General features: G+C 43.7%; 1 protein-coding gene across 1 annotated transcript in view; it reads right to left on the reverse strand.

Moving 5' to 3' along the window:
* The window catches only part of BRWD1 (bromodomain and WD repeat domain containing 1), a gene marked incomplete in the record, with an annotated part of 4,378,631 nt that overhangs the window by 4,176,194 nt on the left and 177,282 nt on the right, over window positions 1-25,155 (reverse strand).

Below are 25,155 nucleotides of genomic sequence, written 5' to 3' on the forward strand. Positions count from 1 at the left end.
GGTTCTTGGCCCACAAATTGTAGTTTGACCATTTGGACAGTTTGAACGGCTTTCAACCTTCTGGTTTAAAAAGACCACATCTGCGCTCGTTTCCCATCTTTCCTGTAACTAACCTACTGGTAGCACTAGAAAGCCTTAAAGTGATACAAGCCTTCTAGCTTAGGAGAGAGACTTTGGAGTGATTACATATCAGTTTTCTGTACTTTCGTGCTGTACTTAACTGTTTTCCACCTAAAAGCAGACTTTCCAGCATTTATTGTGATTTAAAAGCTTGTTTTTTTCACATATTGTACTTATTTGACTGCCTGCACTTTTAAAAAGTTGTTTGTTTAATTTGTTTAACTGTTGTAGGCTACACACTAAAGTGTGATAGCCTTTTATGATCGTTTGTAGTCATTTAAAGATGTTTTAAGTGTATTTTTTTACTGTTTTTGCCTTATCTTTAAAACAAAAAAAAAATCCTTATTTCCCACCTTTCTAAGCTAGTATAGTCCAGTTTTCAGGCTAGTGCTGAATTCAGGGCTGTGATACTAGTTTCTGAGTTGCCCATACCTTACTTGGATAGAAAGAAGTTTCTCTGTTCACCTGTGAGAGAGGGAAGCATTAAGCAAACCATCTGTCCCTGGAGGAGTAGTTCCATCCCTGAAGTTAGTAGTTTATTGGCCATTTTGGGCTAATTTCTATCTCTTTCATTTCCCTATTATAAAAACCACGTTTGCACGGATTTGCGCAACGGTCAGTGCCGGTAAGCTACTGTTAAATTATTCCTGGCTCCACCAAGTCTCCCCTTCAGTTTTTCCCTTGAAACTAGTCTAACTCTCAACCTAAGTACTCAAAAAGCATCTTACAGCCCAGCACTTGCACAGACCTAACAGCAAGCACCAATATATCCTGACACTGATTGCCCAGTACGGCAAGGCTCTTTATTCATCCTTCACCAACCAAACGACCAAGCAGCTCACCCTACTATTCAGGCATGACCAAAGGGCAACTTCTGGTGCACTCTTCAGTCCAGCTGGTGAATCTGGGTATCCTGAGGCAATGTTACAACTGCTTCATGTACACAGACAACCCTCTCCTCCTACCACAAAACACTAACATATGCAAGAGATGCAATCATAAAGCCAAACTGCCTCCACCCAAGACTGGAACAGTCAAGCGGAGAAGGTTAACACTTGCACCACAACCCCAGCCGCACACAGACCTACTAAAACAGCACTGGAAAAAAATACACAAAATCATACTTGGAGGCTCTAAATAAAAACTTGCAAAAGCATCAGAGACCTCCAAAGCAGACACCCAAACAACCTGCACTTCCCGTCACAAACCAGACAACACATAAAACACAAAATCAGTGCGCCACACAATCACAGCCCTTAAGGTGAAATAACATACCTAACACACTAGTAATAGGTGACTCTATAGTCAGGCACACCGACGTCCCACTCACTAGGCTGGACAAGCAGAAGGTTACTGTCAGCTGCCTATCGGGAACCAGAATCCACCACATAACACAAGCACTCAGGTCACTCCTGAACTACAAATATGACTTTGTCATTGTTCATGTTGGTGTGAATGACCTGAGACGTACCTCCCTAGACTACATGGAGACATGGAAGAGCTCTCGGATCATGTAGCCCAGGCTGGTATGACCTTGACCGTGAGTAGCATCCTGCCCTCACCAAGAATGATACCTCAGTATAAAGAAAAAATGATCAATTTCAACAACTGGCTAAGCTTCTGGTGTCATTCAAAGGGGATCCAGTGGTTTGTCAGCCTGGGACGACATGCTTGACAAGCCACGTTGCTTCTCAAGAGACGGCTTGCACTTGTCACCCCTAGGCTTTTGAATACTGGCCAAGGCTCTTGCTGCCCCCATAGTGCCTTTTTTAGGCAAGGCTCAAAAGTCAAACCCACCTCCATAAACAGCACAATTAACAAAAAACTGAGGGTTATGCTACTCAATGCCAGGAGTTTAAATCTCAAAATGCACGCGCTCGAAGCACTCCTCAGTATGGAGAACGTAGACATCTGTGCAGTAACTGAAACATGGTTCAAGGTTCCAGAGAACACCCCAGCACTACCGGGCCAGAACTCATACCACACGTTTCGGCTACAGAACACGGACCGAAACACAAAAGGAGGGGGTGTGTATCCATATTCATCAAGGATACCTTCATCTCCAGGTTAGTGGCGCAGCATACCACCTCTGAGATCATCCATGTGCCACTAACATCGGGCAAATCTGCAATGCAAATTGTGGCCTGCTACAGATCACCCTCCATGACCCTAGACCACTACTCCACCTTTCTGGAGATGCTGGAAAAAGTACAGTTTTGTACCTACCATAAATGTAGATGTTAGAGTGTTCACACTGCTGCTGTCATCACATTTGGGTTATCCTGCCGTCAGGCGGTCCCGCAGTCGGCCAGAGTTCCAAAGTCTTGGTCCGGCGTCAGTTGCTGTCGCTTCTTCCCTGACGTCAGTGCGCCAAGGGTATACAAGATGCATCAACGCCATTTTCTTCAGTTTTTCTTGCCCCAGATGTCAGGTGCCCCCAAGTAGGTAGGCAATGCATATTGCTAATAAAACATGCATATAAAATGAAAACTATACCTTCATATACAAGCAAATACACCACAAAGGCTGTACAGGATAGAGAGGTATAGATAAATTCCAGCTAGGACAGAGGGGATGGAGGGAGGGTAACTTGGATTGCAGCAGTGTGAACACTCAACATCTACATTTATGGTAAGTACAAAACTGTACTATGTTCATTGTGTTACACTGCTGCAGTCATCACACTTGGGTAGAATCCCAAAGCTAAGGTTGGGTTGCTGGTTTATAAAGAGTTAGGAGTGGCTATGAGGCCCTGCAGAACTGCAGTGGCAAATCCTGCTATGTTTTTAGAGTAAAGAGGCAAGTGGTAATGCTTGGTAAAGGTGTGCACTGAACTCCAAGTTGCAGCCTCCAAAATTTCCTTGGTTGGTACTCCTCTGAGAAAGGCTGTTGAAGTGGCTGTTGCTCTGGTAGAATGTGGCCTAATGTTATTAGGGACTGATTTTCCATGCTGTGTGTAGCAGTAATTAATACAGTGTCCTATCCATTTGGAGATGGTCTGCTTTGAGATAGCCTTGCCCTGTGATCCTGCAGCATATGCTACAAACAGTTGCTCAGTTTTCCTGAAAGCTTTTGTTTTGTCCAAGTAGAAGCGTAGCTGCCTGTGTATGTCCAAATAGTGCAGAAGTTTCTCCCCTTTATTCTGGGGGTTTGGATAAAAAGTTGGCAAAATGGATGGTTTGGTTAAGAGCCACAGTAGATACCACATTTGGCATAAAGGTAGTGTTTGTCCATAAAGAAACCCTGTCCTGATGAAAAATTATTAAAGGTTCCACTGCCATTAATGCCTGTAGCTCTGAGACCCTTCGTGCCAAGGTTACTGTCAGGAGCAGAACTGTTTTCCATGATAAAAATTTTAGATCAGCTGTACTGAGTGGCTCAAAAGGTGGCAGAGTCAGTTTTTCGAAAACAAAATTGAGGTCCCAAGTTGGTGATGGTGCTCTCCGGGGCGGTCTTATGTTTTTAGCCCCTCTGAAGTACTGCTTTAGCAAGGGATGAGAGAATAAAGGAGGGTCAGTGTTGTAATGTGCTGAAATGGCAGAGGCGTGGATCTTGACTGATGAGAAGGATAGGCCTTTGTCCAGCATCTCAGTTAAGTATTGTAAAATCTGAGGAATGTTTGGGACAAGAGGGTCAAGGCTTTGAGCCTGTTTACAGGCACAGAATCTCTTCCATTTTTCTGAGTAAGATTTCCTGGTGCTAGGCCTCCTGGCCTCCAAAATGACATCCATAACAGCTTTAGAGAGAGGTGTTGCCTATTTGACTAATGAATCTGCCATGCAGCCAGGTTTAGGGTTTTGAGCTGGCCGTGCAGGATCTGATTGTTTTGTTGAGTCAGAAGGTGTGAAATTTGAGGCAAAATTCATGGTGGGCCTTTTGCTAAGTTCTTTAAGATTGGGTACCAGTGCTGGCGTGGCCAGTCTGGAGCAATCAGGATCATCTGTGGTTTTCCTTGTCTGGCTTTTAAGAGCATCTCCGAAAGGAGAAGCAGTGGTGGGAAGGCATAGATATTTAGGTTTTTCCACCTGAATGAGAGAGCATCCACTTTCCATGCTTGTGTGTGGTAAGCCCTTGTGCAGAATTTTTGTAGTTGGCAATTTAGTGGGGAGGCAAAAAGATCTATGTCTGGGCATCCCCATTTTTGTGTTACCATGGTGAAGACTTGTGGATTCAATTTCCATTCGTGAGGGTCCATGATATTTCTGCTTAGATAGTCTACCAGAGTATTTTTCCTTGCTGGCAGGAATTGTGCTTGCAGATTAACTTGATAAGCTAGAGCTGTGTTCCACAAGGTCATGGCTTGTCTGCACAGGGGATAAGAATGAGTGCCCCCTTGCTGGTTTATGTACCACATTACTGTGATGTTGTCTGTCCTTAATGGTAATTGTCCTGGATGCAGAAGGTCCTTGAAAGCTGTTAGGGCATTTTGAACAGCCAACATCTCTTTTTGATTGATGTGAAGATGCATTTGGTCTGTGGTCCACTTGCCCTGAATACATTTTCCTGCCATGTGTGCTCTCCAGGCGTAATCCGAAGCATCTGTTAGAGTCTGCCTGGCTGTGGGTAGAGTGAAGGGCTGACCCTTGAGGTGACATGCCTGTGCCCCACCATCGAAACTCCTGTTGTAGGCAGGGAATTATTGGAATTACTGCTTCTAAACTGAGAATGTTGAGTCCAAACACTTTTTAGGTACCACTGTAATTTCCTCATATGCAGTCTGGCATATGGAATTAGTAGTATGCAGGATGCCATGAATCCCAGGGCCTGCAGAATCTTTCTTGCAGGGAGATGGGACTTCTTTGCTAGTAACTGAAAATATTGAGTCAGTTGTCCTTGTTTATCTGGCGTGAGGTAAGCCATCTGGGCCGTTGTATTTAAGCTGGCACCCAGGAATGTTATTTGCTGTGAGGGCACTAGTTTTGACTTCTTTTCGTTTACTGTGTACCCTAGAGAAATTAGCAACCTTCTTACAAACGCCAGATGCTTTAGAAGAATGTCTTTTGTCTCTGCTTGGATGAGGCAGTCGTCCAGGTAAGGATACATTTGAATTCCTTTTTGTCTGCAAAATGCAATTACTGGTACCAGGCACTTTGTAAAGACCCTGGGCACAGTAGATAAGCCAAAGGGCAGTGCAGAGAATTGGTAGTGCATTGTACTAGCGTTGAATGTGAGGTATCTTCTGCAATTTTGTCTAGGGACATGCAGGTATGCCTCTGAGGTCCAGAGTAACAAGCCAAGCCTTCTTGCCCAGCATGGGAAGAAGCTGCTGTAGTATCAACATTTTGAATTTCGGAACATCCAGGTAAGTATTTAGAGTAGAAAGGTCTAGAATGGGTCTCCAGGCTTTGTCCTTTCTGGGGACCAGGAATAGTAGAGTAAAATCCTTGTCCTTGTTCTTGCTGTGGTACTTTTTGAATAGCTCTCATGGCCATGAGGGCTGAAATTTGTTTTTGAGCCTCTGCCCATTGATTTTGTGGCAGGTTTGGCATTCCTTTTAGCCTTGGTAAAGTGTGAAAGTGGCATCTGTAACCGTGAGACACAATATTCAGAACCCATTTGTCTTGGGTGATTGTTTGCCAATTTTGAGAAAAAAGTGCTAGTTTTCCCCTAAGGGTGCTGCCAGAAGGGGAGTGCTTGGCGTACGTAGGGGGAAGTCATTGGGACTGTTTCCTGTAAGGCTGAGACTTGTCCTCACCTCCTTTTGGGGTTGAGGTGCCCCTTTTGGGGTTGAGGTGCCCCACTGTCGTCTGTTAGAGCTTTGGGGTTGAGATCTGCCTCTTGGGCGTCTGTACCTGCCTCTCTGTGGCCTGACACTGGAAAGGACCAATTCTTTGTAGGCCAATTTCTGCTAAATCGAGGTGGCTTTACCTGCAAGAAATCTTTGACTGTTTGCATAGATTTAGCTTTATTCTCCATTTTCTTTAACACCTCTTCTGCCTTAACACCAAACAAGGTATCATGCTGTAAAGGAGCATCCAATAATTTTGCCTTAACATAAGGTAAACTCTGTTCTTTTAACCAAGCATGTCTTCGAATCACAGAACCTGTAACTGCGGCTCTACAAGAGGCCTCTAAAGAATCAAAACTACATTGCAGAGTATGTTTTCCCACCTGTTCAACTGTATGCAATAAATCCTGCATTTCCTTATAGTCAGGGGCTTCTGAGCTTGCAAGCATTTTCTGTTTTAACTGATCCATTAAATATTGTTGGTACTTAAGCATGTGAAACTGGCAATTTAAAGCCCTAACTGCTAAAGTTGCCGAGGTGTAAACCTTCTTCCCCAATCTATCCAATGCTCTGGAATCTGTCATAGGGGACTGGATTTTTTGCAATAGAAGCCTTAACCCCTTTGGGACCCTGAGTTTCTGGATCAGCAGAAGGGTTTTTATAAAGAAACTTATGAGAGTCAGGGACTCTAATACCTATCTGGTTTGGCTGGTGCAGGGGGTAAAGAATCAGGAGATAAACTGGATTCAGTGAACACATCATCCACAATATCCAAAACAGGCGGGATAGCTAGGGGCCTGTGCTGAGGCAATAAAAGGAAGTCCCTGAGCCTTTTCTTGGATTCTGAATACTCCTGACTTTCCCAATGGAAATGCTCCCTCATGGTATGTAAGGTCTCCCCAAAAGAATAATCCTCAGGAGAGGCTGAAGGGATGGATTCTTCAGCATCAGAGTCCTTATCGGGGGGGAAGAGTATCCCTGGTCTGAACAGGAATCAGAGGAAATGGAAACCTGATCAGAGGAGTCAGTCTGTATCCTGCCTAGGCCTTTTTTCAGGAGGGGGATGGGAACCCCTGATCAGTGTAATGAGGTCTTCGGCCATTTCAAGCATCTGTTTCTTAGGCATGGAGGACTGTCCAGGAGAATGCTGTACTTGCTTCTTTGTCTTTAATGGTGTTTTTGTCTTGGCTGTTTCTTTAATGGTAAGCTGTGAAGGACTGAAGACGCCCTCAGAAGCAGATGCCTGCACAGCGGCTCCGGACCCATCTGAGGGATTAGTTTCCGTAGGCCCAATACCTTGAGTTTCCAGAGGCCTAGTTGTCTCCACGTGGGAGTCTGTGGCGGCCTGTGGCTCTGAGGTAGCAGGAGTCAGGGGCTGCGAAAGCGCCTCACTGAGAACCGGCGACTGGCCTAGAAGAGGCTTCGTCGGTTTTGGACCTCTGATATCTGTCCTTATCCTTGTCTTTGCGTTTTTTCATAATTGCGGTCGTCGTTGATCTGACGGCATAGTATAATTGAATCTGCGGCCAAAGTAATGCAAAGCAAAATCAAAACGTCGTTTTTATAGTGCGTTTGTTAAATCTAGCACAAAACCGACAACTAGTGACGTCGTGATCAGGGCCTAGGCATGGAATACAATAAGAGTGGAAGTCCTTATGAGGTATTTGCTTCCCACAAGAAATACAATTATTAACTTTTTCTGACATCGGTCTGAGGCAAGAAAAAAGTTTCCCCAATGGGGTACTTAGCTTTATTGAAGACTTCAGATCTGAAATTCGACTTCGAAAATCTCAGGAGTCAGCAGACCGGCACTTGCGAACTGCTTTTGCTTTGGGCACCGCACAGCAAGAAAGACTGAAGAAAATGGCGTCTGATGCATCTTTTATACCCCTGGCGCACTGACGTCAGAGAAGTGACAGCAACAGATGCCGGACCAAGACTTTGGAACTCTGGCCGACTATAGGACCGCCTGATGACAGGATAACCCAAGTGTGATGACTGCAGCAGTGTAACACGATGAACAGTTTGGTTGTTCTGCTGAGACAGTGAGGAAGGTGTCGGAGGCATATGCCATGGAGGAATTTGTGTGTGTAGGAGTGGGTACCAGTGTTGGCGAGGCCAGTCTGGAGCAATCAAAATCATTTTTGGTTTGTCCTGTTTGACTTTTAGTAGAACTTTGGAGAGCAGAGGCAGGGGGGAAAGGCGTAGACTGATAGGTTTTCCTAGCTGAAGGACAGAGCATCCACTTTCCAGTTTTTTTTTTTGAGGAGCTCTTATGCAAAATTTGTCCAACTGGTAGTTCTGGGGTGAGGCAAAAAGATCTGTCTGGGCTCCCGCAATTGCGTGTCAGCATGTTGAAAATCCATGGTTCCAGTTTCCATTCGTGTGGGTCCATGAGATTTCTGCTTAGTTTGTCTGCCAAAATTCAGGTTTCCTGGCAGGAATTGAGCTTGTCGTCGTACTTGATAGCTCAAGGCAGTGTTCCACAATGCCATGGCTAGTCTGTAGAGGGGGTAGGAATGTGTGCCCCCTTGCTTGTTTATGTACCACGTAACTACGGTGTTGTCCATCTTTACCATTAATTGTCCTGGATGAAGGTAGTCCTTGAAGGCTGTCAGTGCATTCTGTACAGCTAGCATTTCTTTTTGATCGATATGAAGGTGCATTTGATTTGGGCTCCATTTGCCCTGAATGCACTTCCCTGCCAGATGAGCCCCCGCATGCATAGTCTGATGCGTCTGTAGTTAGGGGGTTTGTGCGGCAGGGGCTGGTGTGAATGGCAGTCCCTTGTTTTGGTGACAGGCCTCTGCCCACCATAGGAACTCTAGGTGCAGGCAAGGTATGACAGGAATCATTGTTTCCAGGCTGTGACGATGTTGACTCCAAAAATTTTTTTAAGTACCACTGAAGTTTCCTCATATGCAGTCTCGCATATGGATTTAGAAGAATGCAGGCCATGAACCCCAAGGCTTGCAGTACTTGTCTTGCAGATAGCAGGGTTTTTGTGGTCACCTGTTTGAAGTCACCAACTGAATGCTTTTCTGGCATGAGGAAAGCCATCTGGGCAGTTGTATTCAAGCTTGCACCCAGGAATGTAATTTTTTGTGAGGGTGCTAGTTGTGATTTTTTTTTTGTTTATGGTGTACCCCACACAAGTTAGAACCCTTTTTACAAACGCCAGATGTTTTAGAAGAATGGACTTGTTTTCTGGCTGAATTAGTCAATCGTCCAGGTATGGATATATTTGAATATTTCTTTGCCTGCAAAATGCAATTACTGGAGCCAGGTACTTTGCAAATACCCTGGGCGCAGTAGATAAGCCAAAGGGCAGTGCAGAGAACTGATAATGCAAGTAGCCTGCTTTGAAGCGGAGGCACCTTCTGCAAGATTCTCTAATTGGGATATGCAGGTAAGCCTCTTAAATCTAGAGTTGCTAACCAGGCATCTTTGCCTAGCATAGGAAGTAACTGGTGAAGAGTCAGCATCTTGAATATTGGAATGTCCAGAAAGGTGTTTGGAGTAGACAGGTCCAGAACTGAACGCCATGATTTGCCTTTTCTGGGTAACAGGAAAAGTCTGGAATAGAAACCTTGTCCCTTTTCCTCTTCTGGTACTAGTGGAATACCCCCCATGTTTAGGAGGGAAAGTACTTGTTTCTGAGCCTCTGCACACTGATTTGGGGGCAGGTCTGGCCATCAGTTTGGAGCTGGCAACGTGTGGAAAAGAAACCTGTATCCCTGGGACACTATTTAAAACCCATTTGTCCTGTGTTATAAGTTGCCAGTTTTTTGCATGAAGAGCCAGTTTCCCCCCCAAAGGGGCACTACTAGGCAAGTGCTTGGTAGTTTTAAAGGAAAATCATTGAGACAGTTTACCATAAGGCGGTGTCTTGTTGTTTCCAGATTTGGAAGCAGAGGCACCTCATTGCTTAGTTCTGAAAGACCCTTGGGACTGAAACCTGGTGCTTCTGGAATGTCGGGGTTTGGCTTGAGTGGCTCTGGAAGGAACTGGAAAGGACCAGTTCTTAGTAGGCCAGTGCCTACTAAATCTTGGAGGTTGTACTTGTAAGAAATCTTTCACGGTTTGTATAGATTTAGCTTTATCTTTCATCTTTTTTTAAACATCTTCAGCCTTATTACCAAACAGACGGTCCTGTTGCAAAGGAGCATCCAACAACTTTGCTTTAACATGATCAGGCAGAGATTGCTTCTTAATTCAAGCATACCTTCTAAGCACAGACCCAGTAACAGCAGCCCTGCACGAGGCCTCCACATTGCAAAGTATGTTTTCCAACTTGTTCAGCTCAATGCAATAAATCCTGTAAGTCTTTATTTTTCACACAGTCAGAATTAATTATTATTTTCTGTTTAAGCAGTCCCATGATATGCTGTTGATATTTTAGTATATGGAATTGACAGTTTAAAGCCCTGATTGCCAAGGCTGCAGAAGTATAAACCTTGCTACCCCATCTATCCAGCGCCCTGGAGCCTCTATCAGAAGGGGTAGAATTTTTGGCATTAGAAGCCTTAATGCCCCTGAGAAATTGTTTCAGGGTCTGCAACAGGATTTTTGAAAATGAATTTGTGGGAGTCAGGAACCCTGTAGTATCTGTCTGGCTTACAAGGAGCCGGAGGCAGGGAATCAGGGGCCATACTGGATTCTGAAAACACATCAACAATGTCCAGTACAGGAGGTATAGTCAAAGGCCTATGCTGTGGAAGAAGGAAATCCCCAAGTCTCTTTTTGGATTCAGGAAAAATCCTGACTTTCCCAGTGGAAATGTTCCCTTAAGGTATGTAAAAGTTTCCACAAAAGAAAAATCCTCAGGGGGAGAAGCAGAAGGAATGGAATCCTCTGCATCAGATTCCTCACAAGTAGGTATGGACAAATCCTGTTCATTAGAAGAGTCGGAAGAAACAGAGCCCTGTTCAGAAGATTCATAGTCAAGTTCAGCCCTAGGCCTCTTGGAAGGAAGGGGGGGGGGGTTGACTATCCCTGATTAGAGTAATTAAATCTTCAGCCATTTTGATCATTTGTTTTTTAGGCATAGGGGCCTGAACATGTGGCCAGGGCGTCAGTTTCTTAGACATAGATCAAGATTTTGGCCTTAAAATAGAAGTTGGTGTCTGTTTAATATACTAATCTGTAGGCCTGAATACACCCTCAGAAGCCGGTGCCTGCACAGTGGCTCCAGACCCATCCAAGGTAGAGACATCCACAGGTTCCATACGTGAAGCATCTCGCGGCATACCGGACTCCGAATGGGTCTCAGTATAGGCCTGCGAATCAGAAGTAGAGGGCATCAGGGGCTGCGAAAGCGCCTCACCGAGTACCGGCAAACTGGCAACTGGCTTAGGAGAAACGTCATTGGCAATTTTGGACCTCAACAGCCTGTCTTTTTCTTTGCGTTTTTTTCAGTATTCCGGTAGTCGGATGGCTAACAGACGTAATTTCTGGATAATTAAACAGAGAACCGAAATATTTAGAAGCAAAAATGTACAGACGACGGATAGTGTGCTGATTAAATAAAGCACAAAACCAACAGCACGGTAACTTGTCGACACAGCCTAGGCAGGGAGTACAGTACAAATGAAAATCCTTATGAGGTATTTGCTTCCCACAAGTAATACAATTATTAACTTTTACTGACATCGGTAAGGAGCAAGAAAAAGTTTCCCCAACGGGGTACTTAGCTTTTAGTTGAAGACTTTGGTTTCAGGAGTCGGCCGACCAGGCCGGCACTTACAAACTGCTTCTGCTTTGGGCACCGCGTGGCAAGAAAAACTGATGTAATGGTGTCGACTGCATGCTTTATATCCCTGACGACCTGACATCATGGAAGAAGGGACAGTAACCGACACAGGACCCAAGACTTAATCAGGCCAACTGAGGGCAACCTGCCAGCAGATTACTCAAATGCAATGACTGCAACAGTGAAACACTAACACCACCACGCTGTACAACCTCAGCCTCTCCACAAGTTACGTGCCCATAGAATGGCGCACAGCAATGGTTATTCCTCTCCACAAAAGGAGGGCCCACAACTGACCCTGGTAACTATCGCCCCATAAGCCTGACTACCCTGGTCTGCAAGGCTATGGAGCACATCATCATGGAACTCATTAACAAAGACACTTGGGAACCTCCAAACACTTGACCCGACCCAGTTTGGCTTAAGGGCAGATCATGACTACTAAACCTGGTTGACTTCGAGACAGTCACCAAGGCCATAGACAAGGGAAAGGTGGTTCACACAGTCTACCTTGACCTCGCCAAGGCTTTCAACACCATTCCCCACTCAGGTATTACAGAAAAACTCACCAGCCTGAACATAAACCCCTACGTCACGAGATAGGTTGCCAACTGGCTTACAGACAGAACTCACAAGGTAAAAATAGCGAGCTCCAGGTCAGACTCTAAACCAGTCACAAGTGGTGTCCTGCAAGGCTCAGTCCTGGGACCCCTACTGTTCGGCACACACTTCTCAGAAGTACAGGCAAACACAGGAGGACTATGGCTAACCAAGTTCGCAGATGGCTGCAAACTGGGAGCCATAATTGACTCTCCGGCTGACACGGACATCCTCCAAAAGGGCCTTACTGAGACGGACACCTGGTGTCAAAGTCATGGCCTCAAGCTAAATGCCAAAAAATGCATAGTCATCCCGTTTGGGAAAAACATAACACCCACGAATTACCACATATGTGGCAGCCCCCTTAATATAGAAGAGGTAATAAGAGATCTGGGGGCCCAGGTAGATAGTAATCTCCTTTGACAACCATACTGCCAAAGTAGTTAGGAAATCCTTCTATGTGGCCCATCTAGTTACTAAAGGGTTCGCATCTAGAAATAAAGAGGTTATAATACCCCTCTTCTCGTCACTCATTAGACCCATCATAGAGTACAATGCCCCATTTGGGATGTACCTCACAAGAGACTCATCCAACAGCTTGAAAGACCACAAAAGTACCTCACCAAGAGGATTACTGGTCTCAAACATATGTCCTATGCAGCCTGACTGAAAAAACGACGGCTGTACTCAGTGGCATATCGCTTACTCAGAGGTGATCTCTGCCTGAATTACAAAGCCATGTCCAACTAAGAGTTGATGGACATGCTCCAACTAAAGAAATCCAAGTCACTGCGAGCCATGCGCTCTAGTGAGCTAAACCTCTCCACAACAATAAATAGAACATGCTGAAAGGATAGATTCCTGTAACAGAGACTCCCCATGCTTTGGAATAAAATTCCAAATTACATCAGGCACAGCCCCTCACTAACACTCTTCAAGAGAAACCTTGACGAGTGGATGGGTAACAGAAAATACACCCCTGGGATCACTTCATTGGTTCTACTTGACAGAAGATCAGTTAATTAATCAATGGGGCGGCTAGGCTTATAAATGCCCTTGGGCAGATAGCCTAGAACCTACCTATGTAACAGGAAGCGGGATACTTATAAAACGGTAGGGGTAAATTACATTGAAAAAAATAGAAACTTAGGGAAAATACATGCAGTGAAAGATTTTTTTAAAGAGGAATGAAGTTTAACAGAAGGCAGGAAATGAACAATTTATGATGTTGGTTAGATTATATTATACAGAATATGTGTGATGTATAATGTTTGTAAAATATGAACTTGTTAATATGGTTTGATTAATATAAATGTAACTTGTCATATCAATGAAGTGATATTTCAATAAAGGTGTTTAAAAATTATCATTTCTAAGCTGTTATCCATAAACACTGCAAGAACATCTACTTTAACAGAAAAAAAGAGCAAGGAAAACAGCCTAAATCAGCTGAAAGTTTAACTTCAGAATGTGCAGTATAGAAATTGTTTACCTAAAATCCACACAAACTTTATTTCTCACAATGAAGAGACTCAAAATGAAACTAGTTGCTTGCATACTATAACCCCAAAAGACAACAGTTTAATTAGAGATGCATTCTTGCCGATCCAGTTGCTCTTTACAAGAGCACTCTGACAGTTTCTTTTGGCTAGATAATTCTCCATCAAAATCTGGCATTTTTTCTATACAACTTTGATGGGGAGGCCTCTGCACATCGATGTACACTACAATGTAAAATTATGTTTAAGTGTGAGGATCTCCAAAGCCCACAAATTCACAATTTTCCTGCAAATTAAGAAACGGCATCCTTTTGACATTCTTTTAATGATGTAGTATTAGATTATATAACTACTTGGTTTACAGAGAACTCAGCAGGTAATACAGCCTCTCATACAAGATGGAGAAAGGGTATTCATGATCCAACACAAGGGTCCCCACTCATGTCACTTATCTGATAAAATAAGAACGCACTTGATTTAGGTTGAAACCCAATTAAAAACAGTGGTGGAAGGAGTTTGTAAAGTTAAACAAGCACAGAGCTCAAGCAATTGTGCTTTTGTATATTGACCTCTCATATGTGGACTGACTATACAAGTGTCTGCTGAAACCACAGGCTGTGGTGCACACCATCACACACTAAGTGGCCGCAGCACATTTCCTGCTACACAGACATTCTTGAATGAAGGACCTAAAGCAGTTATTCCTCAACTGGTTAAGGCTTTGACAACAGGAACTGCCAATAGTTAGCCTTCTATTTGTCTAAAGACAATGCAGCTGGCGATGTCTCTGTTTGGTAAATGCAAGCTTTGCACACTCCATAACAAGGGGGGTGAACCGTTCCACCTTCCTAAACTCAAGAACTTATTTCCAGCTAATGCAAAACCTGGTAATGCACATTCCTATGCATGAAGTAGTCTCCCCACTAGGTTTTTTTGCCACTACAAAAAAAAAAAAAAACGAGAGATTGGAGAAACTGATTCAGGTAAACCTCCAAAAATCACCTTCAGAAGGAAAACTGGTTTGCTTCGAGGGATGCTGTATCCTTGTGAAAAGATACACTTAAGGGCCTGACGCTCCTTGATACAATGAGTAGATATGTCAGCTACTAAGAGAAGGATCTTCCATGACATGGGCTTAAGCACTACTGATCTAGCAAGCTCTCATGGCAAACAAGTAAGCTTTGCAGCCACGAAGTTTAAATGCCAATAAAGGCTAGAGAGATTCTTCAAAGGAAGATTGAGATGCAACATTCCTTTCAGGAAATGCTTTCACAGTTGGTGATGGATCACTTGTCTGCCCTCCACAAGGTCGCAAACACAGAAAAGATAAACAAGTACCATGATCCACTGACCCAAACACCCACTGCAACTATCACTGCTTCCTTGTGTGGCATACGACCTTGTACTACCTTGCTTAATAAGAACTGCTGACTAATTTAAGGGCAGTCCCAAAAGCAGCTTCTATGACACCATTATGGCCAGAAGCACTACTTATAGCTCCAATGGGATAATGTGGACCCCTCTCCAGAGGATCGCACACTCTGCACATTGTGGGACCCTAGGCTGGCTATTCCACAAGAGACGAATCTGTCATCAGAACTAAAGTGTTAAGCAGCAGAAGGGGAAACCCACTAGAAGAACAGTGGAGACTGTATGCCACGAAGTAAAAGAAACATGATGTCTGTCAGCAACTGGTAACCATACCTCTCAACTGCTTAGTGCAAGAAACCTGGACAAAGCCCGACAAACTTGGGGAGACAAAGGTCCAAAAATAGGGACATTTTAAATACTTCTCTTATAAACTTAGAAAGTTGCTTGAGTAACAGAGTTTGTGTTAACATAATCTTCTGAAGGATTTGAAGTCTTAAAAGCAAATGTCGCTATTTAGTGACTTCAGTCCTCAGATCATCCCAGTGATTTGCCAGAAAGTCACAGATTTTAGGAGGAATAGAACAAATTTATGATGCAAAAATCTGGACATTCTGCAAAAATCTGAACAGTTGAGAGGTATGCTGGTAACTTACAAGCCACTTTCACCTCATAGTCTATGTCAACACAAAGGCATGCAAAACAGCAACATAACGATTAAGGCCTACACCAAGGTCAGCAAGTAAAGCAAGATCCTTGGTTTGGACTCTGTATTGTATCTTCATCCACAATAACAAAACCAGGGCCTTCTCAGCACTCTTCCAAGGGCAAGAATCAATGCCACTAGTATGTGCTCCAAATTTGCCCTGATAAAATTACTTCCTCTGAGTAGGGGATCAGAAATTAATTACTTATTCCTGTTCAGGGTGACCTGCAAAGACAGCATCCAGAGCACCCCCAACAGAGCCGCAACAAGGGAGTCCATGGATGAGGCTACCAAGAGTTAAATCTTCCAAGTAAATGAAAACTGCAAAAATCATTCTGCTATGAGCACTTTCAAAATGATAGCCAACATTTTCACTAAGATTAAAGTACAGTTGTGTACACTTACCATAAATGTAGATGTTAGAGTGTATTCACTGTTGCAGTCATTACATTTGGGTAATCTGCTGGCAGGTTGCCCTCAGTCGGCCTGAATTCCAAAGTCTTGAGTCCTGCAATGGTTGCTGTCTCCTCTTCCATGACGTCAGGTCGTCAGGGGTATAAAACATGCAGCCGACGCCATTTTCTTTAGTTTTTCTGGCCCCCGATGTCAGGTGCCCCCAAAAAGGTAGCAAAAAAAAAAATTTATATATATATATATATATATATATATATATATATATATATATATATATATATATATACACACACACACACACACACACATACATTTATATATACATATTCATATATATATTTATATATACACACACACATATATATATATATTTATATTTATATATACACACACACACACACATATATATATATATATATATATATATATATATACACACACATATATATATATATATATATACACACATACACATACACACACATGCATCAGAATAAACTTTACCTTCATCTACAAGCAAATACACCAAATAGGTTGTAGAAGATAGAGAAGGAAAGACTCCAGAATGACAGGGGGATGGCGGGAGGGTAACCTGGACTGCAACAGTGAATACACTCTAACATCTAAATTTATGGTAAGTGTACACAACTGTACTATGTTCTTCGTGTTTCACTGCTGCAGTCATTACATTTGGGTAGAATCCCAAAGCTATGGTTGGGGGGGGCTGGAGCTAAACAGCTTTAGGAGCGACTATAAGGCCCTGCAGAACTGCATTGGCAAAGCCTGCTATGGATTTAGAGTAAAGAGGCAAATGATAATGCTTTGTAAAGGTTTGAACAGAACTCCAAGTAGCAGCCTCTAGAATGTCTTTGGTTGGTACTCCCCTTAGAAAGGCTGCTGAAGTAGCTGCAGCTCTGGTGGAATGAGACCTAATGCCCTTAGGCACAAGTTTACCATGGTGTAAGTAGCAGAAATGGATGCAGTGGCTTATCCTCTTTGAAACGGTCTGCTTTGAAATAGCCTTGCCCTCTGATCCTGCAGCATATGTCACTAGTAATTGCTCAGTTTTTCTTAGAGCTTTAGTCCTGTTCAAGTAGAATCTTAGTTGTCTGTGTATGTCGAAGGAATGCAGAATCCTCCCCCCCCCCCCTGTTCTGCAGATTTGGATAAAAGGTTGGCAGATGAATTGCTTGGTTAAGAGCCACACTGGAAACCACCTTGGGCATAAAAGTGGGATTTGTCCTCAGAGATTCCCTGTCTGGGTAAAATATGATAAAAGGCTCTATAGCCATGAGGGCCTGTAGCTCTGAAACTCTTCTTGCTGAAGTAATTGCTAGTAGCAGAGCTGCTTTCCATAAGAACTTTATATCAGCAGTAGCAGCTGGTTCAAATGGAGGCAGGGTGAGCTTTTCCAACACATAATTGAGGTCCCCATGCAGGCAAAGGTGATCTTCTAGGAGGCCTTAAATTTTTGGCTCCTCTAAGATACTGCTTTAGTAAAGGATGAGAAAAGATTGGTGGCTCTGTATTGTAATGAGCCGAAATGGCAGAGGCGTGGATTTTAACTGATGAGAAAGATAGGCCTTTGTCAAGCATCTCAATTAAGTATTGCAATATCTGAGGAATATTTGGTTCTGCTGTATCAGTTCCTTGTGCTTGATTCCAAGCACAGAATCTCTTCCATTTGTCAGCATAAGATTTTCTAGTGCTAGGCCTTCTGGCTTCCAAAATGACATCCATCACAGCTTTACGGAGAGGTGTTGTTTGTATGACTACATGATCAGCCATGCTGCCAGGTTCAGAGTCTGTAGTTGATTGTGCAGGATCTGATTGTTTTGCTGGGACAGTAATTGTGGTCTTTGAGGCAAGGTCCAAGCTGGGTATTGAGACAGGTTTCTTAGGATTGGGTACCAGTATTGGTGGGGCCAGTCCAGGGCAATTAGTATCATCTTTGATTTCTCTTGTCTGACTTTTAGGAGGACCTTGGGGAGAAGAGGCAGAGGAGAAAAGGCGTAAACTGATAATTTTTTTCCAACTGAAGGATAGGGCGTCCACTTTCCATGCTTGTCTGTGATAAGTCCTTGTGCAGAATCTTTTCAATTGATAATTTTGAGGAGTGGCAAATAGATCTATGTCTGGACTCCCCCATTTCTCTGTTATCATGCTGAAGACTTGTGGATTTAGTTTCCACTCGTGAGGGTCCATAAGGTTTCTGCTTAAATCATCTGCCAGAGTGTTTTGTTTTCCTGGCAGGAATTGAGCTTGAAGATGTATTTGGTAGGTCAAAGCTGTGTTCCACAGTGCCATGGCTAATCTGCAGAGGGGGTATGACTGTGTCCCCTTGCTTGTTTATATACCACATGACTGTGGTGTTGTCCGTCTATCAGTAGTTTCCTGGATGAAGTCCTTGAAGGCTGTTAAGGCATTTTGAACAGCTAGCATCTCTTTCTGGTTGATATGCAGATGCATTTGATTTGTTTTGGTGACCTTATGCCCTGAATGCATCTTCCTGCCATGTGGGCCCCCCAGGCATAATCTGATGCGTCTGCTGTTATGGTTTGGCTTCAGGGGGTAGAGTGAATGGCTGTCCCATGTTTTGGTGACATGCCTTTGCCCACCATAGAAACTCCTGTTGCAAGCAGGGAATGAGAGGAATCATCGTTTCCAGACTGAGAATGTTGACTCCATAAACTTTTTAGGTACCACTGAAGTTTCCTCATATGCAGTCTTGCATATGGAATCAGTAGTATGCAGGATGCCATGAAGCCCAGAGCCTGCAGAATTGGTCTTGCAGAAAAATGGGTTTTTGTTGCCATCAGTTTGAAGTAAGTAGTCAGTTGCATGAGGTAAGCCATCTGGGCAGTTGTAGTCAAGCTTGCACACAGGAATGTTATCTTTTGAGAGGGTAGCAGTTGTGATTTCTTTTCATTTATTGTGTACCCTAAGCATGTTAGAAGCCTTTTCACAAAAGATAGGTGTCGAAGAAGAGTGTCCTTGTTCTCTGCTTGAATGAGACAGTCCAAGTAAGGATATATTTGTATACTACTTTGTCTGCAAAATGCAATTACTGGTGCCAGGGACTTTGTAAAGACCCTGGGCACAGTAGATAAGCCCAAGGGCATTGCAGAGAATTGGTAATGCATTAAGCCAGCCTTGAATCTGAGGTATCTTCTGCATGATTGTCTTATTGGGACATGCAGGTATGCCTCTTTTAGGTCTAAAGTCACCAGCCAAGCATTCTTGCCCAGCATGGGCAGAAGCTGCTACAAAGTCAGCATTTTGAATTTTGTCATGTCCAGGTATGTGTTCAGAATCGATAAATGCAGTATTGGCCGCCAGGCCTTGTCCTTTCTGGGTACCAAGAACAGTCAAGTAAAAACCTTGTCCTTTTTCCTGTTCTGGTACTGTCTGAATGGCACCCATATCCATGAGGGACGTAACCGGTTTCTGTGCCTCTGCCCATTGATTTTTTTGGCAGATCTGGCCAACCATTTGCCATTGGCAGAGTGTGGAAATGAAATCTGTATCCCTGTGATACAATGTTTAGTACCCACTTGTCCTGGGTTATTAACTACCAATTTTGAGCAAAAAGTGCTAATTTTCCCCCTATGGGTGCTGCCAAAAGATAAGTGCTTGGTGTAGGCAGAGGGAAGTCATTGGGATTGCTTTCTATAGGTTTTCACTTTATCTCCTCCAGATTTGGCAGAAGTACCCCATTGCTTTGACCTGTATGAATCTTGCGCCTGGTACCTGGAACCCTTAGGGCCTGGATTTGCCCCTTTGAGCTCTGTCTGACACAGGGAAGCACCAATTTTTGGTAGGCCAGTGTCTACTGAATCTTGGTGGCTGCACTTGTAAGAGGTCTTTAACAGTTTGCATGGACTTAAAGCTTTGTCTTCCATTTTCTTTAAAACCTCTTCTGCCTTAATACCAAACAGAGAATCATGCTATAAAGGTGCATCTGGTAATTTAGCTTTAACATGATCCGGTAGATTTTGTTCCTTTAACCAGGTATGCCTACTAATCACAGATCCAGTAACTGTGGCTCTGCAGGAGGCCTCCAAAGAATCTAAACCACATTGCAAAGTATGCTTTCCAACTTGTTCAGCTGCATGCAATAATTCCTACAATTCTTTATTTTCTGCACATTCTGAAATCAACATGATTTTTTGTTTTAGCAATCCCATAACATGTTGTTGGTACTTAAGCATTTGAAATTGACAGTTTAAGGCCCTGATTGCCAAGGTTGCAGATGTATAAACCTTTTTTCCCCATCTGTCCAGTGCCCTTGAATCTGTCAGAGGGGGTAGGATTTTTTTTACTGTTGAGGCCTTAACTCCCTTTGGACCCTGTGAAATAGTTTCAGGATCAGCAGCAGGGTATGTGAGTCAGGGACCCTGTAATATCAGTCAGGCTTACTGGGAGCTGGAGGTAAAGAGTCAGGGGACAAGCTTGACTCGGAAAACACATCATCCACAATGTCTAAAACAGGGGGAATGGCTAAAGGCCTGTGCTGAGGGAGAAGGAGGAAATCCCTGAGCCTCTTTTTTTGATTCTGAGAAGTCTTGACTCTCCCAGTGAAAATGCTCCCTCAAAGTATGCAAGGTTTCGCCAAATGAATAATCCTCAGGAGGAGATGCAGATGGAATAGACTCCTCAGCATCAGAATCCTCATAGGGAGGCATAGATAATTCCTGATCAGAAGAAATAGAAACCTGATCTGAAGATTCATAATCAGCGTCTTGCCTAGGCCTCTTATCAGGAGGGGGATAGGTACCCTGATCAAGGTAACAAGGTCTTCAGCCATTTTGATCATCTGTTTTTTAGGCATAGAGGCCTGTGCACATGGCTCATGCGTCAGTTTTTTAGTTTTAGAAGTTGTTTTTGTCTTTGGTTTTGCAGCGGTCGTCGGTTTGATATACAAATGTTGAGGTCTGAATACACCCTCAGAAGCAGATGCCTGCTCAGCGGCTCTGGATCCATCCGAGGGAGATACATCCGTCAGTCCAATACCTTGAGTATCTTGCGGCATGCCGGACTCAACATGGGTGTTGGTAGAGGCCTGCAACTCAAAGGCAGCTGGTATCAGGGGCTGCGAAAGCGCCTCAATGAGAACCAGCGACTGGCTTAGGAGAAGCTTAGTCACCGGTTTTGGATCTCGACTGCCTTTCTGTCCTTTTCTTTGTGTTTTTTTATGTATTCCGGTAGTCTGATTGCTATCTGAAGACATTTCTGGGTAGTTAAATCAGTTTCCAAAATACTCTGATGCAAAAATATACTGATGCTTAATAGTGCGTTGGTTAAATCTAGCACAAAACCGACAGCCAGGCACGTGATCAGGGCCTAGGCAAGGAATACAGTATAAATGGAAATCCTTATGAGGTATTTGCTTCCCACAAATACAATTAACTTTCTGATATCAGTAAAAAGCAAGAAAAAAAGTTTCCCCAACGGGGTACTTAGCTTTAGTGAAGACTTCAGTTCTGAAACTCAAACTCAAATATTTCAGTAGTTGGCCGACTGGCACTTGCGAAATGCTTCTGCTTCGGGCACCGCATGGCAAGAAAGACTAAAGAGAATGGCGTCGGCTGCATGTTTTATACCCCCGACAACCGGGCGTCATGGAAGAGGAGACAACAACCGACGCAGGACCCAAGACTTTGGAATTCAGGCCGACTGAGGGCAACCTGCCAGCAGATTACCCAAATGTAATGACTGCAACAGTGAAACACGAAGAACATCTGCACTGAAGAAAGGAGGTAATGTCCTTTCAGAATAAACGACAGACACCTCTTGTAAAGATCACAAAAGCTGATGTGCTTTAGGTGTTCCTAATATCCACTCATACCATCTAGGCACCTGTAGGAGCAAAGACAAGATCTTCTAAAGCGTGGCCATCAGAAACCAAATTAATTTACAAGCTGGTTAACAGTGTTAATGTTCAAAATGAGAAAGTTAAGTGTCACCACGGAGTCAAGAAAGGAGGAAAACCACCTTCCTCTTTTACAGTCCAATTACAGCAGAACAGAATGGGCCTGTCCCAAGACTTAGAAATGGACTGATCAGTCAGAGACATTTCCAAAGGAGGAATGGTTAACTCCATGGTGTGGCAGTTCAATATATAGTACAGGTATTTTGCAATGACTCTAATCCATTGATGAACATGAAGAGCAGCACCCCCCCACCAAAAAAGGTAGTCTCATGCAGGAGACAGGACTGTGCCAGGAGTGGCTAGTAAAGTCACCCTATTAGAGTACTTTTGATAGCACTGAAGTGTCAAAATTACTCTAGGTGTTGAACAGGACTCCTATTCTTTTCAGGTAACATTTGAAGAGTTTTGAAGAAATTAAAACATTTTGAAGAAATTAAAAAAAGAAATAAATTTACCCCAATTTTAGGGAAGCCCATTACACTAGAAGAAAGGAAATCTGGGACAGAACACACTAACACCAAATGGAGCAGTAATTTTATTCTGAATTTTAGTACAAAATCTACTCAGATCAGAAAGGTAGCGAGTACTAAAGTACAGTTGTGTACCTACCATAATGTAGATGTTAGAGTGTATTCACTGTTGCAGTCATTACACTTGGGTTATCCTGCTGGCAAACTACCCACAGTCGACCTGAATTCCAAAGTCCTGTTCCGGCGTCGGTTGCTGTCGCCTCTTCCCTGACGTCAGTGCACCAGGGGTATACAAGATGCAGCAGACGCCATTTTCTTCAGTTTTTCTTGCCCCAGATGTCAGGTGCCCCCAAAAGGGTAGGCTAAAAACATTGCTTATAAAAAGCACGCACTAAAATAAACATTACCTTCATTTACAAGCAAATACACCACATAGGTTGTATGGAAAAGAGAAGTACAGATAAGTCCCATTAAAGAAGGGGGATGGTGGGTGGGTAACCTGGACTGCAACAGTGAATACACTCTAACATCTACATTTATGGTAGGTACACAACTGTACTATGTTCATCGTGTTTCACTGTTGCAGTCATTACACTTGGGTTGAATCCCAAAGCTGAGGTTGGGCGGCTGGGTCTAAATAGAATTAGGAGTGGCTATGAGACCCTGCAGAACTGCAGTGGCAAAGCCTGCTCTGGATTTAGAGTAAAGGAGGTAAGTGGTAGCGCTTAGTAAAAGTGTGCACTGAAGTCCAAGTTGCAGCCTCCAAAATATCCTTGGTTGGTACTCCTCTGAGGAAGGCTGCTGAGGTGGCTGCTGCCCTGGTCGAATGTGGTCTAATGCCCTTTGGCACTGATTTGCCATGTTGTGAATAGCAGAAATGAATGCAGTGTCCTATCCATTTTGAAATAGTCTGCTTTGAGATAGCCTTTGTGATCCTGCAGCATATGCTACTAAAAGTTGCTCAGTCTTTCTGAAAGCTTTAGTTTTGTCCAAGTAGACGCATAGCTGTCTGTGTATGTCCAAAGAATGCAGAAGTCTCTCCCCTTTATTCTGTGGGTTTGGATAAAATGTAGGCAAATGAATGGCTTTGTTAAGAGCCACACTATTCACTACCTTAGGCATAAATGTTGGGTTTGTCCTTAGAGAAACCCTGTCCAGATGGAAGATAATAAAAGGTTCCACAGCCATTAATGCCTGTAACTCGGACTCTTCTTGCTGAAGTTATTGCTAGGAGCAGAGCGGTTTTCCACGATAAGAATTTTATCTCAGCTGTATTGGCTGGCTCAAAAGGAGGCAGTGTGAGTTTTTCCAAGACAAAATTGAGGTCCCATGCAGGTATTAGTGCTCTCCTTGGAGGTCTTATGCTTTTGGCTCCTCTGAGGTACTGCCTAAGCAATGGATGTGAAAAAATAGGTGGGTCCATATTGTAATGAGATGAAATGGCAGAGGCATGGATCTTAATTGAGAAGGTTAGGCCTTTGTCCAGCATCTCAGTTAGGTATTGTAAAATCTGAGGAATATTTGGAACAAGCATGTCAATTCCTTGTGCCTGGTTCCAAACACAGAATCTCTTCCATTTTTCTGCACAAGATTTTCTGGTGCTGGGCCTCCTGGCCTCCAAAATAACATCCATAACCGCTTTAGAGAGAGGTGTATTCTGAATGGTTACACTATCTGCCATGCAGCCAGATTTAGGGTTCTGAGTTGGCTGTGCAGGATCTGATTGTTTTGTTGGGTCAGTAAATGAGGAATCCGAGGCAATGTCCAGGCTGGGCCTTGAGACAAGCTCCACAGGATTGGGTACCAGTGCTGGCGTGGCCAATCCGGGGCAATCAGTACCATTTGTGGCTTCTCTTGTCTGACCTTTAGGAGTACCTTGGTGAGGAGAAGCAGAGGAGGAAAGGCATAGACTGTAAGGTTGTTCCAGCTGAATGACCAAGCATCCACTTTCCATGCTTGTTTGTGATAAGTCCTTGTGCAGAATCTCTGTAGTTGGCAGGTGTGGGGGGAGGCAAATAGATCTATGTCTGGGCATCCCCATTTCCTTGTTATGTTGAAGATTTGTGGATCTAGTTTCCACTCGTGAGGATACATGAGGTTTCTGCTTAGTTCGTCTGCCAGAACATTTGTTTTTCCTGGCAGGAATTGTGCTTGCAGGTGTACTTGGCAAGTTAATGCTGTGTTCCACAAAATCAGGGCTCGTCTGCAGAGGGGGTAAGAATGTGTGCCTCCCTGCTTGTTTATGTACCACATGACTATAGTACTGTCCGTCTTTATCAGCAGTTGTCCTGGATAAAGTAGGTCCTTGAAGGCTGACCGGGCATTTTGTACAGCTAGCATCTCTTTTTGATTGATGTGAAGATGCCTTTGGCTTGCAGGCCATGTGCCCTGAACACATTTTCCTGCCATGTGGGTCCCCCAGGCATAATCTGATGCATCTGTTAGTGTTTGCCTGGCTGTGGGTAAAGTGAATAGCTGTCCCTTGTTGTGGTGACAGGCCTGTGCCCACCAATGAAACTCCTGTTGCAGGCAGGGAATGAGTGAAATTAATGATTCCAGGCTGTGG

The sequence above is a fragment of the Protopterus annectens genome, chromosome 5.part0 (assembly GCF_019279795.1).
Source record: "Protopterus annectens isolate FY-2018-M chromosome 5.part0, PAN1.0, whole genome shotgun sequence".
Classification (NCBI taxonomy): domain Eukaryota; kingdom Metazoa; phylum Chordata; order Ceratodontiformes; family Protopteridae; genus Protopterus; species Protopterus annectens.